Here is a 20,069-nt window from a genome sequence, read left to right on the forward strand (position 1 = left end):
TGGCTAGCTTAACAGATTGAGTTGGAACAGCTGTAATCCAACCCAGGCATTTTCTCATTTCCCTCCTTCCTTCAAATTTGATCTTCTGATCTTTGCTGAAAAGTACAGGTCCCCCAGCAAAGAATCAATTAGAAATTGGTTTCTTTATTAGAATTATAATCTTGAACTTTTACCTGGAAATGTCCATTGTCACAATGGTTATATGCCTAATTGAATCTTACCATGTTACTAACGTTTTACTTTGAGAGGAATAACTTTATTATTCTATCTGGTACTCATTCTCATCTCATTTAAATGAGTATACATTGTTTAGAAAACATTGTCATTCTTAATGTGAAGCTTTGGGAGATCGATTGCTCCTTTATACCACAACAATAACTTATACTAAACTGTCGTGGTCAAATAACACTAAATTCTAAATGCTATAATATTTCAACTCCCATCCTTAAAAAAAAAGAACAAAATTAATTAACATTTTAATGAGACGTCTTTTATTTCCTTGTGTCTTTGATAAAAAAAAATCTAGTAAGCAATTTAAAAATATTCGCTTTAATGGATAACTACTGTGAAACAGCGTATCGAGAGTGCCAACAAAAATGAAATTGACCTCCGAGAACCCCGCTGCCACAGACAGCAGCAGCAGGAATCAACAGATGGTGTCAGGGGCCGTAATTATTAACAGTCATGCAAATTTAAATAGGAACATAATTCCATACTGCTAACATAATTACCTTAAATCAAACAATTTTTAAGCTTGACATGTAGCCATGTTACTCTGTGACAAGGGCATAAACCAAGATAACTGTTTCATTGTAAATACCTCAAGGTAAATTCTCTCTTTAGTAATTCAGTGTGCATAAACCTTGGAGCCTCTCTGTGTAGGCAGGAGGTAGATGGAGAAGGGAGACAGGTGTCACAGTTTAGTGGTAAGAGCCAGGAGAGAGGGATATTCAACGGCTTCTCACTGAGCGACAGTGGGCCCTCCTGAGCCTGTTTCCCCATTTGTAAAGTGATAAAAACACTTCTATATGAATGTCAGCTCTTATTATTGTTATTTTAAAGCCTTACTTTCTACCTTAGAATCAATACTTTGTATTGGTTCCAAGGCAGAAGAGGGGTAAAAGCTAGGCAAGTGACTTGTCTAGGGCCACATAACTAGAAAGTATCTGAGATCTGATTTGAATCCAGGACCCCTCTGTCTCTAGGCTTGGCTCTCCATCCAACAGAGCCACCTAGCTTCCCCCAGCTATTATTAATTGTTAACAATCATATAACTTTGGAAAACTTATGGGGAAATTTGTTATTAAAATAAAATAAAGATAAAACTTTAAAAATAATAATTATTAACATCACTAATCTACTTTCTAGGCTCCTTCTTACTATACTGCCTTCCCTTTCACCAATGTCCTGCCACCAGCACCTTAGACCCAGACCTGGGCTCCCCCAACTCTGACAGATGAGCCACAGCATGATCTTAGCCAGGGGCCAGACTTCCAAGGCTCTCCCCAGATATTCTCCCTCCCTTGCATTTATCTTTCTCCATCAGAATGTAAACTCTTGGAGGGCAAGGATGATCTTGCTTGCTTGCTTTCCTTCCTTAATATTTGAAATGGTGTCTGACACATAGTAAGTGTTTGATAAATAGTTTCTCTCTCACTGCCTCTCTCCAAGAGCTTTTGAGGCATCTAATCACCCACCCCCCTCCAAGGGAGATTACCCTGAATTTTGTAACATCCTTTTGTATGTGTTTCTAGTTCTTTGGCCATTTATTTCTCCTTTTCTCTGTCCCCCTCTTTCTCCTTTTACTCCAGTCTCTAAAAGAGGGAACATTTGAGTTAGACTTTAAAAGACTGGATAATGACTCAACAAACAAAAAAATAAAAAACAAAAAAGAACAGAGAGAAAAGAGATATTCTAGGCATAAGTGTGTGTGTGTGTGTGTGTGTGTGTGTGTGTGTGTGTGTTTGGTAGACAGGGGAGGGTTGTCCAGTGTAGATGGACCATAGAAGAGGTAGGAAAGTTTAGTATGAAAAAACACTGGAAAAGTCAGATGCACCAAAGGTAGATGGTTTGAGTGACACACAGAGTAGTTACAATCTGGCATATGCAGGGAGCAACTGAGAATTTTTTTTGAATAGAGGAGTGATGTGACCAGATCTGTGCCTAAGAGAACATTTAAGGGAGTCATTTGAATAATGAATTGGTTAGTGGCAAGAAAATAGGGTTTGGAACACCTAGAAGAAGGCTATTTAAATGGTCCAGATGAGGGAGAGTGTGGAGAGGAAGACAGGCCCTTGGCAACACTTGGATCAGGATTTGTAAGAGGATGATATATCGCTGAAGAAGATGGAAAAGGAAGGATTAGATAGGGAGCAGGAGACCCAGGAGTGTGTGTTGAACCATCTCTAATAGGAGTGAGGCAATCAATAGTATCATAAGAGCAAAGAGACTAGGGACAATATGGTCCATTAAAAGACCATTGGATTTGGTGATCAGAAGGTCACTGGGGATTATAATTTCAGTAGAAAGAGAGGAAAACCTGATCACATGAAGTTGAAGAGTAAATAGTTAGACAGCTAGATGACATAGCAGGAAAGAAAACTGGACTTACGAGTTCAAACACCTGAGTTCAAATTGACCTTCAGCCATTTGCTATCTATGTCTCCAGTAGAAAGGGAGAGATCAAAGATTCATAGAATGGGGAAGGGGGCACCTGCGAGATCACTGATTAGAAGGAAGTAGGTTGAAGTGAATCATAAATGGAAAATATGAAGGGACTTTGGTGACCATCCAATTCAACACTTTTATTTTACAGAAGATTGATCACAGAGCTGGTATTTGACTCGAAGGTTTTGGATTTGGTGAAAGGATCAATCAATCAATAATCAATTATTAAGCACCTACTATATACCAGGAGTTGGGGATACAAAAATGAAGTAGTCTCACTTCTCAAGAAGTTTATATTCTAATGGGGGAACAATAGGTATGTGTAGAAGTTTCATAAGAAATATAAAGAGAATAAATACATATTAATCTGAGCTACTTAAATCCAAGTTGGATAGAGAGGAAAGGAACCAGCAATTGAGAGAGATTTGGAAATCCTAATGTAGAAGGTGGTGTTGGAGCTGCATCCTAAAGGAGGAAAAATAATTCTATGAAGAAGAGGTGAGGAAGGAGCTCCTTCTAGACACATGGCATTGGCCAGGGCAAAGGCATGGAGATGGGGAATGAGACATGGAATGTCTAGGGAGAAATAGAAGCCAGCTTGTTGAGTTAATAGAGTGTAGGAGGGGAGTGATGGACAATGATTAGCTGCAGTAAATAGTTGGGATACATTTTTTCTTTGAATTTAGATTTTTTTCTAGGAAACCAAATAATCAAGCTTTATAGAATTGGATATGGAACAAGACTACGTAAGCTCAGATTGAGAACCTTAATAAACTTTCAGAGAGTGTGGTCTAGTTTGGTGCATGATCATTGTTCTTCTCTTGGATACTTAGGGGTCCTTCTGTTTAATTCCATGCTTGTAGCTATATTCTGCACTATGAGAGTTTTTAATCCATCAGGAAGAGATAAGATCAAAATATCTGAAGAGACACAAATCAATAGGATTTAGAGTGTGAAATTGCTTAAGAAAGATACAAACAAACCTCATACTGTTTCAATATCCTAGTATTTAGATAATTCAATAGAAACATATCTGTTTTTTTCCTTAAATCCAAAGCTTTACCATTAGGATTTTACAGACATCCTTCATCTCTTACCTTCTCACTTACATTCTTCAAGGTACTAATAGGAATGAGTCCATCCCCACTGCCTTACACTTTACTCTCCAACTAAGCAGACCTTAAAATCAGTTTGCCTTCATAATTGGAGTTCTAATTATGTCATGTGTAAAGTGAGAGCCCTGAAAATACATGACTCTGAAAGGCATGGAGTAGCTCTCATTCACTTGTTCTCTGAAGAGCTGATTGGCCAGGGGAAAAAAGCTTCATCCTGAGAAGCAAGATAGCCATCATCTGCTTTCTCTGTGATTGCTCACATCTGTAGGCACTGACTCATGTCTGGGATGAGAGTGGGACAAATTAAAAAAACAAAAACAAAAGCATCCCAAAATATATTCAGAGAGAACTTGTGATCACTTAAAAAGAGATTTTAAGAAATGATATTAATCAAATCAGTTTAATTGATATTTTTGTTTTTTGCATTGTCTAGATTTCCTCCTGTAGATTTCTCCTTCCTTTATAATAAGGAATTTTTATAACAGTCAAGAGGAGGAATTGCAACAAAGCCCGTCAATATATTTTAAAAATGGGGTGGGGGATGGACAGCTAGATGGCTCAGTGGGCTAAGAGACCACTAGAGACAGAAGATCCTGGGTTCAAATTTAGCCCTGGATACTTAGTTGTATGAGCCTGGAAAAGTCACTTAATCTCCATTGCCTAGCCATTTCTACTCTTCTGCCTAGGAGCCAATACACACTTTTGATTCTAAGATGGAAGGTAAGGATTTAAAAAAAAAAAATAACCATATATTCAGTGTCCTAATCACTACAAAGTGGGATAGCATTCCTTTTATTTATCTCCTCTTTGAGGCCAACCTTATTCTTTAAAATTTAACAGCAGCCCATTTGAATTGTTTTATGGTTGTTCCTTCAGTTTACACTCTAGTTTTCCTGGATCTGTTGATATAAACTTTTCATCAGTTTATGTAAATCTTTTGATGCTTCTCCACAGTCATCATATTATTCATTCCTTAGAGCACAAGGATGTTTCATTACATTTGTGTACCAAAGTTGGTTTACCTATGTGATAGAGACATGAAGAGAGAGAGGTTTTGCAGGACTTGTGGCCAAAATGCAAGGCTGGAGACCCGGCTGTCAACCAAGAGAATGTTCCAATGGAATGTTCCTGGGAGTAGCAGTTGTGGTTTGCTGGCCACACTGAGAAGAGAAACTTGGCTTTGGAACTTTGTCTCTGTCTCTCTGACTCTGAGTAGTTTAAGCTGATAAGAAAAAGAAACTTGGCTTTTGAGTTGGTGGTCTATTTGAGAATTGAGCTGGCCAGGAGAAACTTAGAGACTTTGAACTTCGGGTCCCATCTGGGGTGCCACTTGAAATAGAATAATAAACTGAAGAGGAAACTACTACTTGTTGAAATAGAGAAGGGTAAACTGAGGGAAACTATTACCTCTTGAAAGTAAACTAAGGGGAAACTACTACTGATGGAAATAAAGAATGTAAACTATGGGGAAATTGTTTCTTCTTACAATGACTGCTCTTCTCTGGCTGGCTGTGACTAGAGAGAACTGCTACAGGAACCTGAGGCTGCTTATTTATAATGGAGGTAGGAATGAGAAATGCTGAAGGATGCCACCAGGGATACTGGCACACAGGGGATACTGCCCTACGAGGGAATGCTCTGGGGTCTGCTCTAGGGTTTACCTACTGATAGCTGATGGATCAATCTATTTCCTAACCTCCTTCCTCCCTCACTCCCTCCCTTAACCAACCTTCTCCCTTTTGCCTCCCTCACCTCCCAATCTTCTTGAAGCCTTTTGCTTCTTTCCTCCCTCCTGAGTGAACTATAAAGATACTTTAGCTGCTTTCTCAGTCAAGGGGTTTATTGGGATAACAGGATGGGAAATTGAGGTAAGAGGGATGAGGAAGTCCCTAATCTAAATGAAGGATTGAGAAAGTAGTCCAGTCACAAACTGTGACTCTTAGATAGTTAGGGAGATGGAGGACAACAGCCTTTTAAATCTTGTTTCTTCTTTCTCACAAAATCATGAAGGTCTCTCAGCTCAAACCCATAAAGAAAAAAGAAAGTTCAAAGTCTCTCAGTTTCTCCTGGCCAGCTCAATTCTCAAATAGACCACCAACTCAAAAGCCAAGTTTCTTTTTCTTATCAGCTTAAACTACCCAGAGTCAGAGAGACAGAGACAAAGTTCCAAAGCCAAGTTTCTCTTCTCAGTGTGGCCAGCAAACCCCAACTGCCACTTTCAGGAACATTCCATCGGAAATTTCTCTTGATTGACAGCTGGGTCTCCAGCCTTGTATCTTTGCCCACAAATCCTGCAAAACCTCTCTCTCTTCATGTCTCTATCACATCTATTCCCCAACTTATAGGCATTTATTCTGTTTATAGTTCTTTGTTGTCTCAAAAAAGAGCCACTCTAAATATTTTAGTGTATGAAGAGGCTCTTTTTTTTTTATTTTGCCAGTGATCTTTGAACTATATACCTAGCACTGAAATCTCTCAGTCAATGAATATATTAGTTTCTTATTTGCATAATTCCAAATTGCTTTCCAGAATGGTTATACTAAATACTCAAGTCCACCAACAATACACAAGTTTGCCTATCTTTCCACAGCCTCTATGACATTAACTATTCTTATTTTGGGGCATCGTTGTCAGTTTGCTGGACATAAGGTAAAAACTTCTTGTTTAATTAGATTTCCATTTTTCTTGTTATTAGTGATTTGGAGCATTCTCTAAGATGATCGTTAATAGGACTAATTATCAATTTGAAAATAGCTCTTGCTCTTATACCTTTCTCTTCTGCATAGCTTGAATATTCAACACTTAACTAAGAAATCTGATACAAATATTTTGTTCTGTTTTGTTTATTACTATAACTCTTCATTTTTTATTTGAAAAAATTTATATAATTAATTAATTTAGAATATTTTTCCATGGTTATATGATTCAGGTTCTTTCCTCTCCCTCCCCCATAGCCAATGAACAATCCCACTGGGTTTTACATGTGTCATTGATCAAGACCTACTTCTGTATTATTAATATTTACATTAACATGATCATTTTATAATTCTCCATTTTTTAAAATTCCCAGAAGTCTAAGAAGAAATATGTCTTATTCCATAATAGAAAAATATCATGATGCGACATAGAGAACATTGAGTTGGAAGTCAGAGAACTTAAGTTAAAATTATTCTTCTTCCTTATATACTATCTGTGTTACTTTGGTCAAATCATTTGATTTGGGCTCCTTATCTATAAAATGAGACAGGTCAAGTCAACAAACATTTAGTAAGTGCCTACTCTGGACCAGACACTGTTCTGAGTACTGGGGATACAAAGGCAGAAAACCAAAAAGCTAGTCCCTGCTTTGAAGGAGTGAGGAGGTTGAACTTGATGTCCACAGAGCTGAAAGGTACTTCAGAGTTCATTTAATAAGCTTCTTGAGAGTAGGAATTGTTTCAGTATTTCTCTTAAGATTCCTAGCATAGGGCCTGGCAAGAGGAGGCACTCAATAAATCATTGTGATTGTTCTTCTAATCCTCTCATATTACAGATGAGGAAACTAAGGCCCTGGGAGATAAACTGTAACTTCTCCGAGGTCATAGAAAAGAAATGTCAGAGATTGGATTTTAGCCCAGGTTCTCTGACAATGCCATGCCAGGGTTCTTTCTTCCATGCCATGAAGATTTCAAAGGTTCTTCTCAGCTCTAATCTGTGATCCAGTGATTCAGGGACATCCTATCACTTGGGATACAACTCCTTGAGGTGGTCAAATGATTATAAGTTATAGAAATTGATTGAGAAGTGGGACTGGGTAGGGGAAAGATGATGAATATGATGAATATATACAATATGGAAGACAGCTAATTCAGGTGCCAACAATACCAAGCTAGGAGGAGCCAGGTGGCACATTGGATGGAGTGCTGGACCTGGGGTCAGGAAGACTTGAGTTCAAATGTAACCTCAGACACAATCTAGCTATGTGACCTAGATAAGTCACTTAACCTCTGTTTGCCTCAGTTTCCTAGCTACAAAGTAGAGCTAAAAATAACTATCTCCCAGAATTGTTTGAGAATCAAAAGAGTTAATATTTGTCAAATACCTAACATAGTGCTTGGCAAATACTGGGCACTTAAATGTTTGCTCTCTTCCTTTCCCTTCCTGTATAATCTTTTTTTTTTTTAATTCCTACCTTCTATCTTAGATTCCATACTGTGTATCAGTTCCAAAGCAGAAGAGTGATAAGGGCTAGGCATTGGAGGCTATGTCTAAGGCTAGATTTGAACCCAGGACTTCCTATCTCCAGGTGACTATCTACTGAGCCACCTCACCCCTCTTAAAAAAAAAAAAAGAACTTTCCTCAATAGTGTAGACAGTGGGAACCTTAAAGCAGCTTTCCTATTATACTGAAATGATGATAAGAAATCAGCTTACCAGCCACATGCAAGTCTGGGGAAGATAGAGGAGAATATCTCTGAATGTGGAGAAGATTGTTAACCATTAGAACAGGTTACAGAGGGAAATAATTGAATTTTCTTCTCTGGAGGTCTCAGTAAATGGGATAGATTCTTATCTCCTTGGGATGATTTAAGCCAGGCTAAAATGAATGCCATCATCTCTCTTGGTCCTCCTCCTCTGACTTTGTTTCCCTCTTATCAGCATCAGGGATGAAGTTAGATCAAGAAGAAGCATCCTCTTGGAAGTGTTAATGAATGACTAAATAAAACGATTAATGAAGATCCATATTAATTCTGTTCTTATAATAAATGACATTTGTGAAACACCTACTCTGTTTTCTGTGCAGAAAATTGCTTCCCCCCCCGGCACCCCCAAGGACAGCTCTTCCTCTCTGTTTTTGTACCTGCCTTCCTTCTTTTCATCTCTCCTCACAATACTAACAATCAGCCAAGTCCCTGGGCACATCCTCCCACACACTTCCCCAAGCTGTGGCTATAAGGCACAGGCTGGTGTGAACATCACAGAGGAGGGATGACAGCTCTTTCGTTCTGAGCTTTTATACCTTGTTGGCCTGTGCTCCGCAACATAAACGTTGGCTCACCAACACTTGCTCTGTGAAAGCTCATGTGGCAGATTGGTATTCCTTCTTAATATAAAATACATCCTACTATCAGTTAATAATAATAATAATAATAACAGCATATAATGATGATGATGATGATGATGATGATGATGATGCTGGCACATTTCTAAAGTGCTTTTGAGGTTTGCAAAGAGCTCTACAAACATTTCATTTGATAGTTATAAAATACCTGCTATTATTATTCCCATTTTGAAAATGAAGAAACTGAGAAAGGCAGAAGTGAAGTGACTTCCACAGAGTCTTAAGGCTGGTGTCTGAGATGGGATTTGAACTCAGGTCTTTCTGACTCAAGGTTCAACCCTCTATCTACTCTGCAACTCAGAAGCCCTCTAATGATATCACAATATTGGAGACTATGGGAGAAAAAAAGAATTAGCTCAGGTTTTTTGTTGACAAAAGAGCTGATGAAATCCTTTTGATGCTTCATTCTAGAGATGTTTACTCTGTCATTTGAGATTAGCTGTAGCCAAGAAGGAGAACTTTTATAATTTTCTCATTTCAGGGAAGATTTCAAATACATATATAGCTGACTTTTAAAAATACCTTATTTTTTACTGTTTTATCCCTTATATGTTCAGTCATTTTTCAGTCATATCTGACTCTTTTTGACCCCATTTGGGAATTTCATGACAAAGATACTAAAGTGGCTCTCTATTTCCTTCTCCATATCACTTGTCCACACCCTGTAAACAGGATGTACTTTTGGTGGTGGGCCTAGAGTTAGGGTTACTTAAATTAAAATCTGGTCTCAGATACTTACTCCCTCTATGACCCTAGGCAAGTTACTTCATGCTCTTGGCCTCAAGTTTCCTAATCTGTAGTATGAGCTAGTGAGAAAAATGACAAATCACCCCAGTACCTCTGCCAAGAAAACCCCAAATGGGATCATGAAGACTGGGACATGGCTGAACAATAAATATGGCAACTTCACACTAACTAAGATATCAGTCTTTCAAGAGACTTCACTGAAAATCACAGTATGGAAGACCCATTGAAAAGAGAAAGGAGACATGAAAGCTGGTACTGAAGGGAAAGATGCAAAGGATTTATAAAAGTTCTGTAGGCTCACCTGAAATTGTGACTCCTTAGTCTAAGGCTAGTTCAGATAAGAGCTGGAAGAGACCATAGACATTAGTCAAAACTCCTGTTTTTCTAGACCAGATAAATAAATTGAAGAGAAATTAAGCCATTTACCCAAGGTCAGATAGGTAGAAAATAGCAAAACCAGAATTCAAACCCAGATCTTTTGGCCCCAAACCTAGTACTCTTTTTACTAGGCTTTCTAAACCCCAGGGCCTAACTCCACTCTTGATACTTGATATTTTGAAATTAATTTAAAAATGTAAATAGCTGTTAAGTTGGTTGGTTGTATTGATGTTCAGCATTAAGATTTTAAAATAGGGACAGAGCGGTAGCTGGGTGGCTCAGTAGATTGAGAGCCAGGTAAGTCCTGGGTTCATTGTCCTCAGTCTCTTCCTATCTGGGTGACCCTGGGAAAGTCATTTAACCTCCCTTTCCTATCCCTTACTATTCTTCTGCCTTGATTGGTTCAAAGATAGAAGATAGGGGTTTAAAAAAAACAGATTTTAAGGAAGTACTTGCTTTGTTTTGTTTTGTTTTTGAATGCCATCTTAGGAATCAGGAGATCTGGAATTTTTGTCCAGTCACTGTCATTAATTAGGTCTGTAGCCTTAGGCAATTTTGTTCATCTCTCTAGGGCTCAGCTTCTTCATCTGTCAAATGAGAGGGTTGCATTTAATTGTTTTCTAGGCTTCTTCCAGCCCAGTGGTTGGTATGGGCCTGCATCACCTTAGTCTTGCCCCCCTCCCCAAATAGACTCCTTCCCACCTGTATGCTCTTCTTCAGTCTAGTCCATCCTCAATTCTGTTGGAAATTTGGTCTTCCCAAAGCACAGAGCTCACCGTGTCATCTTCTTATTTAGCTAAGTCTGAGGGTGCCCTGTTTCCTCAAAGTAGTTCTGAAAGGCCCCCATCATCTACTTGCTTCCCACCGTCCCATTCTTTTTACACTGTACACCCGCTTCCACCAGATTCAGGGGCCAGTGACTGACATCCTTGTTAATCTCCCCACTGTGCACATTTCATCTGCTGGTCCACCGTATTTCACCTGTTATCTGACTCCTCCTCCTCCCCCACCAGCCATCTCTCCACTAAAGTCCTATCTTCCACAAGAAGATTTTCCCAGGCCTCAATCTTAGTGCCTTTCCAACTTACCCTGTCTGTATCTTGCTTGTACATAGATGTTTGAATGGGTCCCCCCCATTAGACTATGAGTACCTTGAGATCAGGGCTGCCTTTTGGCTTTCTTTGTAACCCTAGCAATATGCCTTATATACAGTAGATGCTTAAAAAATTCTGGAGTGGGACACTGAGGTGGCTCAGTGGATAGACAGCCAAGTCTAGAGACAGGAGATCCTGGGTTTGAATCTGGCCTCAGATACTTCCTAGCTCTGTGACCCTGGACAAGTCACTTAACCCCCATTGTTCAACCCTTTCCACTTTTCTGCCTTGGAATCAATTTTTAGAATCAATTTGAATACAGAAGGGAAAGATTTTAAAAAAGATTAATAAATGTTAGGTGACTACATATGAGATCTCCTTTGATGAAAATATAAAACGTTGCTCCAGGGCTGGCAGTAATTTTGAAATGAGACCCTTGATGCTTGTCTAAAATGAAAATAAGACCATAGACCTGCTGAAGAGATATTGGTTTCCAGCTAACCTTGAGAGTCAGTTCCTTGATGAAATACATTCCCCAATTTTGTTCAAATCATTAAACTTCCCAACTTTTTCTCTGAGCCTTTAGGATCTTAGATTTATGGCTGAAAAGGGGCCCATGAGTCCAATCCATCATAGGGATTGTAGGACTTTCAACCAGGCTCCTCATTTGGAGCCTATCTTCTCCACTCTGCCCTTATCTGATTGGTGGTACAACAGAGATACTCCAATCCCCAGTAAGGTAAACACCAAGAAAGGATCATGGGAAAATCAATTTAGCACCAGAAGGGGCCTAAAAGAATTCTAGGCCAATGCTTTCATTTTATATATGAGATAAAATGAGGCCTCAAGAAATTAAGTGTCTTGACTGATGTCTCATACCTAGCAAGCATCTAAGATCAGATTTGAACCTTCTTCTTGACTCCTAGTCCAGCATTGTATCTACTTTGTCAACAAGGAAAGGGAAGAAATTTAAGAATCATGGATAGAATTTGGAAACCAGTTGCCTGGATTTAGGAGCCCTGGGACTTCTGCCAGGAACAAACCATGAAACCTTGCAGTAAGTCACTAAACCTCATAACCTCAGTTTCTTCATCTGGCAGGAACTCTTTATTTTTTATGTGTATCCCTAGGGCCTAGAACACTGCAGGCATTTAATCAATACTTGTCACCTAATTGAGTGATTGTCAAATGAGGGGTTGAGGCACCTATGATTTATATACATTGTTATAGAATAATAAAACAATAGATTTAGAACTTAAAGAGACCTTAGAGATCATCTGAGACCAACCCTCTCATTTTACAGTTTTGGACACTGAGTCCAAGAAATGTTAAAGGTCTTGCTCAAGGTTACACAGGTAATAAATAGCAGGGCTAGGACTCAAGCCAAGATCATCCCCTGACATAGAACAGGTTATTTCTCAAATCCTTGGGAGAGTTGGGGAAACAGTTCTATTATTCCAGGGGGAAGAAGAGAGAAAGGGCAATAAAGTAGAAGTAAAATGTTAATTTTTTGTTAAAAGTTTTTCACCAGCCAATTTAATTAAGTGAGCTCTAAGGGATGGATTTTGCACTGAATCTCTGGCAGACCACTCACTTGATTCCAGACCTCTCCAGTCACTTGTTCTGCTCCTCTGATTGTAATCCAAGAGCAGTCTTCACTGGCACATGTGAAAACACCCTCCCAAAGCTCTGAGCGAATTGTTCATTAAGAACTTGCAAGAAAAGCCCCACTAGCATTACCAGAAGGTATTGACTCCATCCAGCTCTACTCATTGAATCAGCACTGGCTTTGTTTCCCCAGCAAAAATTCAGCCTTGCCTGAAGCATCTTTGAAGTCTAAAACAGGTCTTCTGATCTCATGAATGATTCTTAAAAAAAAAAAAAAATCAGTTGCCTAGAAAAAGGTTAGCAAGAAATTACTATAGAAGAATTTTTTTTTTACAAAATTCTGTATCTCTTATTTTTTCCCCTTGCAAAGGTTTGAAAATTTGTCTTTTAGGTATGTCCAGCCACTTGGGATTTTCTCATCACAGTGAGATATTTCTGGAGGTTTGGACAGCTCTTATGCTTTGGCACCTGGAGAAATCTCTAATGAATTGATGGAATTCTAGAAAGGACTCAAGATACCCTTAAAGGAAAGCTTGAGTATGCTTTTGTGTAGGTGAGAAGGAGGAGGAGAGGAGAATCTGTAAACTTTCATTACAGAGAAGCCCAGAGCATTTCCAAGACCAAGATTTGGGCTCAAGGGAGACCAGACAGTCAGATTTTCTCTCTTGAACCAACCTGAATCCCAAGGAAAATGCTGGAAATGAGTATTCCCTTCAGTTTTACTAGAAATTCCAAAACCAAACCCAAGCCAAAGAATTCACTCCGGGGATGCTCACCCATTATTTCAAGGGTTCTCAGGGCAGTTCCAGTTTGATGATACTCTGGTACCTCTACAGAGGCACAAAGTACACCAAGAGCCACAGGAAAATTTAATGTCAGAGAAGGAACAAATATTCCAGTGCCTTCCAATCTCTACGAACTGTTGCCCCATCGAAATGTGTATTAAAATACATTTAATAATTTAGGTTATTTATTTTTTCACTAAATGATAAATTAAAACTGAAACTATTCAACAGTATGGTATAATCCGAAAGAATGTAGTAACTGGAGTCAGGAGATACCTGGGTTTGACTCCTGACTTTGACACTATCAAACCAGCCATGAGCAAGTAAATTGCCCTTCCTAGGTGTCAATTCTTCATCTGGAAAGGAAGTAAGGAACTAAGGAAGAGAAAGAAAGAAAGAAGGAAAGGAGGAAAAGAGGATGGAAAGAACAAAAGGAAGGAAGGAAGAAAAAGAAAGAAAGAGAAACGGGGAGATGGAGAAATGGATAGACAGAAAGATAGATTGATAGACAAATAGGCAAACCATTTATTAAGTGCTTACTTTTTTCTCAGATGCTATGAAAAGGGCTGGTAAACATTTATATAATGAAACAAGACGGTGCCTGGTCTCAAGGAACTTAATTTATAACAGGGATTAATCAGTTACAAAAGGGAGTCTGAGAAGCAAGCAGGGGGGCCAAGATGGCTAGTGAGAATGATAGAAAAAAATCCAGAACACAGAGCTGGGGATGAGATGGAGTGTGCCTAGGGGACCCCCTATGAAAGAGTCATCTGGTCCAGCAGTTGCCTATATAGAGAGCAGAGCCCTCAGGGTGGAAGTTTCTCAATTGTGGCAAAGCTGCTCTAGTGTGATTCCTTTAGTTGTCTACTTTATGGAGTCATTGTGGGAAACAAATGAGGAAATTTGTTGTATATTTTGTAAACTGGTATAAAGGTTTGTAAGTTTGTAAGGCACCATGATCCTGGAGAAAAGGCTTTGGTCTTTAGAATGAGAGGAACTGTGTCCATGCCTTGGCTCCATCACCAAGCGATATAGGCATTAGGTTACTCCTGTGTAATGCCAGATGACTGCATTAAATGACCTCCAAAGCTCTGCCCAACCTCAGTTTCCTGGAGATTATAATAGCATCTCCTTCAGAGGGTTATTGTGAGGAAGAAAGGTGATAATCTACTCGAGACACTCTGCCAACCTTAGCATCATATGAAAAATAGCTATGATGATGATGGTGATGGTCTTATAATAGAGGTTTATTATTATTTTTTCCCTGAAGGCTTCTTAAGAGTAGGAATTTGGTTCCTCAAAGTCTGTACAACTAAAGCAGAAACTTTGGCAGATAATTACTGAAAGGTCTTCAAGTATAAACTTAGGGATGGACTGAATATCTGTTGTCTAAATTCTAGCCTGAGTTTGGAGAAGCTCTATACCAGAGTGGATACGGGGTGGGGAGGGGGGGTGGATTTATGGGTCATTGCTTTTCCATAAGACCACCTACACCTAGATGAAAAGTAGCATGGAATAACACAAAGAGTGCTGGACTTGAGCTCAAAAGACCAGGGTTCAAATTCTGTCTCTGATCATACTTTTCCATCACAGAAAAGTAAATAAATCTCTCTGAGCCCAAAGCAACTTACTAATTGTAGGTGTACCCATACTTATATTTGGGCGATTAATAAGCCCAAGAAGAAAACATAGTTTTGCACTTACCTTGGATCCCACTGAAAATGGCAAGAAATGCTATTTTGGGAAGGAGGAAAGTGGAAGAGAGAAATGCGAGAAAGTAAAATTATTTTTGTGACTGAACTCTCAGCAGCCAGAATAAAGTTCAAACCTCCATTGTAATTAAAAGATAATGTCCACAGGCCAGATCATTGCCCCAGGGTACTTAGTCTCCTACCATCTGATGGATGCTGTGGTGCCAAGGTAAAATGAAACCATTTGTCAAAAATAAGCTTAAAGGAGAGAATCTGAAATTTTTATTTTCTAAAAGGGATATTTTAAAGCTGTAGTTTTGGAATCTGTTGACTTTGTTTTGTTCCACTAACATGTAGTGGGAAATCAGCAAGAATCTTAGCTATCATCTTTTGGGGAGAGAGGGATCAAATGAAGAATAACAATGACTAGCTGTCATTCACCAGCCAATCAGTCACCCAAAGAAGACCAAACTGTGATCTTGAAAAGTAAAGAAAACTGGGGTCTGTTTGCTTTCTGATGAATTCTGGAATTTGGGACTTAGAAGGGACCTTTGATTTCTTTTATTTTAGCCCATTTAGGAATCCCCTCTACAATGAATCCATCTTTCACTTGAAGATCTCTAGCAAGAAAAATTGGAAAATGAGGGGATGCCCTTCATTTGGGGAATGGCTGAACAAATTGTGGTATATGTTGGTGATGGAATACTATTGTGCTAAAAGGAATAATAAAGTAGAGGAATTCTATGGAGACTGGAACAACCTCCAGGAAGTGATGCAGAGTGAGAGGAGCAGAACCAGGAGAACATTATACACAGAGACTGATCCATTGTGGTACAATTGAATGTAATGGACTTCTCCATTAATGGCAATGCAGTGATCCTGAACAACTTGGAGGTATATTGTAATAGATGATATTTAAGGGTGTATATTTTGATGGATACTAGATAATAGATCAGGTAGTTATCTTCCTTTGCCTACTCTCCTCCCTTTTATACTTCCCTTCCTCCCCTTTTCTTCCCTTCAGTTTCCCTTTTTCCCTTCTTCAGACTCCTTCTAAGTCACTCAGGGTAAGCTATGATGTTTCAGAGGAAATACTCCTTTCTCTTCTTCATCTCAAGTAAGGGTTTATTGGGGAAAACAGGAAAGATAGAGGATAAGGTAAGAAGAATAGGGTTTTCCCTACTATCTACACTGAATCTTAGGTTGGAGGATATTGAGAGAAATGGCAATTCAGTCACTACCATGAAACAGAGCCAGTCAGAGAGAGATACTATGGACTATTGTCCTTCTTCTTCTGCCTTCAAATCAGCCAGGCCACCTCTAACTTGATTATCCCAAGTTCCAGAGATAAACCCAGCTTCTTCCTTCAGTCAGCCAGAAAGCCCAAAGACCTCAAATCCAGTCAAGCAGTTGGCTCTTGGCTCCAACTGTTTCCCAGTCACATTCCAAATGGAATCTTCATTTGACTGACAGATGGTCAATCTCCAGCTTCTTGTCTTGCTGCATTTTCTTGTAATTTCTCTCTTCTCCACAATATACAAGAAAGAACACTATCCACATGCAGAAGAAAAACTGTGGGAGTAGAAACACCAAAGAAAAACAACTGCTTGACTACATGGGTCGAGGGGATATGATTGGGGATGTAGACTCTAAATGAACATCCTAGTACAAATACCAATAACATGGAAATGGGTTCAGATCAAGGACACATGTGATACCCAATGGAATTGTGTGTCGGCTACAGGAAGGGGTGGGGGTAGGAGAGGGAGGGAAAGAATATGATTCTTGTAACCAAGGAATAATGTTCTAAATTGACTAAATACAATTAAAAAAAGATCTCTAGGAAGTATGAAATCCATTACCTCCTGAGGCAACCCATTCCTTTTAGATAGATCCAAGGGGTAGAAAGGATTTTTGCTTTTGTTTTTGTCCACAATCAGCTTAAATGTGCCTTTCTGGAACTCTCGCCCACCTCTGAGCACTGAGGCCAGATAGAACAAATAGAATGTCTCTTCCACATGACAGCCTATTGAATACTATGAGACAGCTGGCATGCCTCTTTGTCTGTGTCTTCTCTAAGCTAAAGATTCCCAGGTCTCTCACTGATCTTATGGTGAAGGCTACTGAATCCCTTCAGCATCATAAGCATCCTTTTCTGGGCACTGTGCGTCTAGTGAGTATGTCTAAGCAGGGAGGAATGCCAGATGCCCTGGGACTCTCACCCCCTTTGTTTTGGATGGTCTTGATGCACCCCCTTTTTTGAGCCTCAATAGCATGCTATTGACTCATAGTGTACTCAGAGTCCATGAAAACCCTTAGTTATCCTATCAGAATTTTTGTTGAGCTATTCCTCCTTAACCTTATGCTTGTAAAGTTTGTTATTTTGTTTGTTTTTTTTTTACTTTTTGTGCCTAATTGTAGAACCTGAGATTTACCTCCATACATTTTTCTTATTCTAGGTAGCAATATGACATTGGGCAAGTCACTTGACATGGTTGCCTCTGTATTAGAGGGTTGGTTTAGGTATAATGGAGAAAGAGTTGATGATAAATGTCCAGAAGGTAGAAGGAGGGTGAGATGGATTCCCCCTTCAGTCTTCCTCAGATATGTCTCTCCACTATCCCTCTCTTTACTCCCTTCTAATAACTGATTTAACGGGTGAACCTCTTCCCTTGGGGAAAGAGAGAGAAATCAGCTCTCTCCTTCTCCAATATGACAAGGAAGTCAATTTAGGATAACTGACAACTTTATTCTAACAAATTGTGGTTAGGGCTAAGATGAGCGAGATGTCTGCAGGTTGGAGTTTATAGGAAAGAGGATAAAGGAAGTTCCTGTCTGTCTAAAATATCTTTTTCCCTCCCTCCAAAACTGAGAGACTCAGACTTGCCAGCCTGGTCTCTGAGAGGTTCAGGTTTGTGACCCCTGATCTATCACAGCCCAGCCAATGTCCAGACCTGGGGTGTCACAGGAGCTGTGTGAGATCTTCTTGCGCTGTTCTTATTCTTCTCAGTTTCTGCCCCAATTCTTGGTGTCTTTGGGGGTGGGTGGTTAGGTTCAATGAGGAATTTGAATAATAGCTCAGGAGAGAAATCTCTGATCAGACTGTCACCTTAGCTGTCTCAAGCTAGAGAGATCAACTGCCTCCCCTTGGAATCTCCTCTTCCCTCAAGATTCCAAACCTCCTCAACCGTCCCCTGCGGATGGAAACCTTTGCATGTTTTCCAGGCTCTGTCCTTTAAAGTCTCTGGATCATTTCTCTATCACACTTTTGGAGCCAGTTAAGGAGTTCAGAATAAGGAAGACCTGAGTTCAAATCCGACCCCAGACGTATACTAGTAGTTTGACCCTGGGCAAGTCACCTAACCTCTATTTGCATTCATTTCCTGAGTTGAATTGATGACAATAACAACATCTACCAAGTTAATATGAAGATTAAATAAAATATTTGAAAAATTCTCAGCACAGACCCTGATACATAGTAGTTCCCTAGCCACTTCCTTCCTTTGTTTTTTTTTTTAAACTCTTACCTTCTGTCTTAGAATCAATATCGTGTATCAGTTCAAAAGCTAGGCAATGGTCTCTCAGGGTCACACAGCTAGGAAGTATCTGAGGCCATATTTTTTTTTAAACCCTTACCTTCCATCTTAGAATCAATACTGTGTATTGGTGCGGTAAGGGCTAGGCAATGGGGGTTAAGTGACTTGTCCAGGGTCACCCAGCTAGGAAGTGTCTGAGGCCAGATTTGAACCTAGGACTTCCCCTCTCTAGGCTTGGCTTTCAATCATCTGAGCTACCTAGCTGCCCCCCTGAGGCCAGATTTGAACTCATGAAGAGAAGTCATCCAGACTCCAGGACCACCTTTCTATCCATTGCACTACCTGGCTGCCCCAGTGCTTATATAATAAATACATATACTGGAAGAATGGAGAAGAAAACAACCCAATGCTTTGTGCATACAAGAACTATATTTTAAAATATGCTGTACACAAGAAATATATTTAAAAATAATCATACACACATAATGGAAATGAGGCATCAGAACAAATGTCCTATTCTTCCCTCGAAAAAAATCCCAGAAATTTCAATTATGATTTCAGAGAAGTCAGCAATAAAGGCTCACAATGTCAAGGGATTTAAATGTGGAGAATGTCATATTTCAATGCACCAGAGACAATGAAGTGATATTATTAAATATGTAGGCAACAAATGGGCGATTGGCAAAACTTGCAAAGAAAAGTTAATTGAATGGCAAATAGACATATATAAGTAGCACAATAATTGTAAGAGACTTATGTTCCCTTTTCAGAGGTGGGTAAATCTTACAGTGATAAACATAAAAGAAACCATAAAGCTAAACAGGCTGTTGGAAAAAATAATTGGAATGACTTATGGCATCTTCTGAATTGCATTATTAAAGAATAGTCATATTTTTCAACATCAAATGGTACCTTTACACAAACTGATTAGGCATTAGGATACAAAAATCATGATAATACTAAAAGGCAAATATATTAAAGACCCTGTTTGCAAATCATCCCATCACATAACTTTAAAAAAATAACCCCAGGGACAAAAGCAAAAAAAAAAAGATCCAAATCCCAAACTAATGCTTTGGTTCTGTCTCTACTCCAATTCCCCAAGCAGGGAACACATGAATATTTAGGGCCAGCATCTTTTCCTCCATTCCTCCCTCTTCTCCCCTCCCCATCCAGCTCTCTGGATCTCATTCTTCTGCCTTGGAACTAATACTTAGTGTAGAGTCTAAAACAGAAGGTAAGAGTTTAAAAAAAAAATCACATCCACTCTGAAACTCATACTTCCTTGGTACCCTCTGTCCCTAGGGTTTTCCCCTCTCTCCCTCTGATTGGAGAAGGTGAAGCAGG

At 39.3% G+C, this 20,069-nt stretch overlaps 1 protein-coding gene across 3 annotated transcripts in view; it reads left to right on the forward strand.

The window, feature by feature from the left end:
• The window catches only part of SERPINI1 (serpin family I member 1), a 104,653-nt gene that overhangs the window by 47,085 nt on the left and 37,499 nt on the right, over positions 1 to 20,069 (forward strand). The window contains exon 2 of one of the 3 annotated variants that reach the window (XM_056807349.1): positions 15,757 to 16,080. The exons of the other annotated variants lie outside the window; for them this stretch is intronic. The gene's annotated coding sequence lies outside the window, so the exon portion shown is untranslated. The remainder of the gene's footprint in view (positions 1 to 15,756; positions 16,081 to 20,069) is intronic. 3 annotated transcript variants of the gene reach the window in all.

Source organism: Monodelphis domestica, chromosome 8 (assembly GCF_027887165.1).
Source record: "Monodelphis domestica isolate mMonDom1 chromosome 8, mMonDom1.pri, whole genome shotgun sequence".
NCBI lineage: Eukaryota > Metazoa > Chordata > Mammalia > Didelphimorphia > Didelphidae > Monodelphis > Monodelphis domestica.